This window comes from Oryx dammah, unplaced genomic scaffold (genome assembly GCF_014754425.2).
Source record: "Oryx dammah isolate SB20612 unplaced genomic scaffold, SCBI_Odam_1.1 HiC_scaffold_27, whole genome shotgun sequence".
NCBI classification, from domain to species: Eukaryota; Metazoa; Chordata; class Mammalia; order Artiodactyla; family Bovidae; genus Oryx; species Oryx dammah.
In genome coordinates, this window is record NW_024070211.1 from 92,582,898 (window position 1) to 92,586,194 (window position 3,297).

Below are 3,297 nucleotides of genomic sequence, written 5' to 3' on the forward strand. Positions count from 1 at the left end.
CTGGCTGCCTTTGTTCTAGACGATCTTTTAAAGGATATTTGTATAGCAAACTGCCTTGGAAGATAGCGTCTGCCTTCAGAGCAAAGGGCAGGCATGTTTAGCACCCATTATAAAAGAATCAGGATCCCAAAGCTCAGATTTCCTCCTTTTCTGTGTTTCCAAACTGCTGAGTGTGCAGGAGTTACCCTTTTCATATCCTCATGAAGGAATTGCATGTCCTGAAATGGCACAAGAAAATGACAATACTCTGGCTACTACTACTGCCACAAAACTATCCATATATCTTTAGATACCTGTATCTATGTACATCCAGGACTTCCCTTGTGGCTCAGATGGTAAAGCGTCTGCCTACAATGCAGGAGACCCAGGTTCGATCCCTGGATTGGGAAGATCCTCTGGAGAAGGAAATGGCAATCCACCCCAGTACTCTTGCCTGGAAAATTCCATGGATGGAGGAGCGTGGTAGGCTACAGTCCATGGGGTTGCAAAGTGTCGGACACGACTGAGCAACTTGACTTGAACTTGGATAGATATAAAGGAATATTGTTTATTCTGCCAGCATTCATGAAAGCTGTGTGTAGCAAGCTAAAATGCTACCTGCAGGTAGGGTTAAATCTTAGAATGCTTTAATTCTTGACAATTCTTTTCTCATGTTCTATTTCCAGAAAGACAGTTTATATATTCCTTGCTCTCCATTAATAATTTCTTTTGAGATTCTTTTACATTATTTTTCTCTTATTTTGACATTCTTTTACATTATTTTTCTCTTATTCCTTGTGTCAGTCACCTGGAAACAACATATAGACATTCTCCTCTATTCTTATTGATTTACTGCATCACCCATCTCTGTCATTCTCACTACCTGGCCTGAAGCATCTTCCTTGGGAATATCTTTATATTCCCTTTCCAGATTCTCAGATGCCTCAGTTCCAATGGCCTCCACTAAAAAAAATTACTTAGTTACCTAGTTTGAACTTACATTTCATCAGTCAAAACTGCTTTGCCTGCAAGATCACAAATTTTGAAATTTTTTTTTCTAACCATGACTTCATCTTTTTCCTCTTCTATTTCATCATTCACCATTAACTAGCTCATCTTCTTGTAGTCCTTTGATATACTTCTCTCAATTCTCCCTGTGCTTAATTTTGATTATAATATTGAACACTAAATACTGTGTCATGTAAACACTCATTGCTCATAACAAATGATGAAGATAGGCACTATTATTATCTTAATTCCTCTGACTAAAAATTTGAGGCTTAGATATGAAGTAAAATTCTCAACACTACAGAGATAGTAGGTTACAGAACCAGGACTTGATTTAAGGACTGATAAACTTTCGATCAAAACAAATTTCTGGCTTTACCACCTCTTTTATAGTGATGAACTTTTAAAGTCCTCTAGACTACTCTTTAGAATATTAGACTATTGCATATTGCCAAATAAAGTTAAGATTCTCCATCTGTGTACCTGTAAAATTCATACTATCTTTAGATTCATTCTCCCACTCAGCAACTTTTTCATCACACATTATTATTGTTAACTTTCTTTCATATTTCTTACAGGGATTATTTTAAATCTACCAATTTCCTTAAGCCTCCAACTCTGTACTCAGTTCAGTTCAGTCGCTCAGTCGTGTCTGACTCTTTGTGACACCATGAATTGCAGCATGCCAGGCCTCCCTGTCCATCACCATCTCCCGGAGTTCACTCAGACTCATGTCCATCAAGTCAGTGATGCCATCCAGCCATCTCATCCTCTGTCATCCCCTTCTCCTTCTGCCCCCAATCCCTTCCAGCATCAGCGTCTTTTCCAATGAGTCAACTCTTTGCATGAGGTGGCCAAAGTACTGGAGTTTCAGCTTCAGCATCAGTCCTTCCAGTGAATATTCAGGACTGATTTCCTTTAGGATGGACTGGTTGGATCTCCTTGCAGTCCAAGGGACTCTCAAGAGTATTCTCCAACACCACAGTTCAAAAGCATCAATTCTTCAGTGCTCAGCTTTCTTCACAGTCGAACTCTCACATCCATACATGATCACTGGAAAAAACATAGCCTTGACTAGATGGACCTTTGTTGGCAAAGTAATGTCTGCTTTTCAACATGCTATCTAGGTTGGTCATAACTTTTCTTCCAAGGAGTAAGCATCTTTTAATTTCATGGCTGCAGTCACCATCTGCAGTGATTTTGGAGCCCCCAAAAATAAAGTCTGACACTGTTTCCACTGTTTCCCCATCTATTTCCCAAGAAGTGATGGGACCAGATGCCATGATCTGAGTTTTCTGAATGTTAGGCTTTAAGCTAACTTTTTCACTTTCCACTTTCACTTTCATCAAGAGGCTTTTTAGTTTGTCTTCACTTTCTGCCATAAGGGTGGTGTCCTCTGTATATCTGAGGTTATTGATATTTCTCCTGGCAATCTTGATTCCAGCTTGTGCTTCTTCCAGCCCAATGGTTCTCATGATGTACTCTGCATATATGTTAAATAAGCAGGGTGACAATATACAGCCTTGACATACTCCTTTTCCTATTTGGAACCAGTCTGTTGTTCCATGTCCAGTTCTAACTGTTGCTTCCTGACCTGCATATAGGTTTCTCAGGAGGCAGGTCAGGTGGTCTGGTATTCCCATCTCTTTCAGAATTTTCCACAGTTGATTGTGATCCACACAGTCCAAGGCTTTGGCATAGTCAATAAAGCAGAAATAGAAGTTTTTCTGGAATTCTCTTGCTTTTTTGATGATCCAGCAGATGTTGGCAATTTGATCTCTGGTTCCTCTGCCTTTTCTAAAACCAGCTTGAACATCTGGAAGTTTAAGGTTCTGGTATCGCTGAAACCTGGCTTGGAGAATTTTGAGCATTATTTTACTAGTGTGTGAGATGAGTGCAATTGTGCAGTAGTTTGAGCATTCTTTGGCATTGCCTTTCTTTGGGATTGCAATGAAAACTGACCTTTTCCAGTCCTGTGGCCACTGCTGAGTTTTCCAAATTTGCTGGCATATTGAGTATGGCACTTTCACAGCATCATCTTTCAGGATTTGAAATAGCTCCACTGGAATTCCATCACCTCCACTAGCTTTGTTTGTAGTGATGCTTTCTAAGGCCCACTTGACTTCACATTCCAGGATGTCTGGCTCTAGGTGAGTGATCATACCATCGTGATTATCTGGGTCATGAAGATCTTTTTGTACAGTTCTTTGTGTATTCTTGCCACCTCTTCTTAATATCTTCTGCTTCTGTTAGGTCCAGACCATTTCTGTCCTTTATCGAGCCCATCTTTGCATGAAATATTCCCTTGGT

General features: G+C 40.0%; 1 non-coding gene across 1 annotated transcript; it reads left to right on the forward strand.

Annotated features, from left to right (window-relative positions):
* Nucleotides 1-317: 317 nt before the first annotated feature.
* Nucleotides 318-389, forward strand: TRNAC-ACA. Its single transcript has one exon. It is a non-coding gene; the product is annotated as a tRNA-Cys (tRNA).
* Nucleotides 390-3,297: the final 2,908 nt, after the last annotated feature.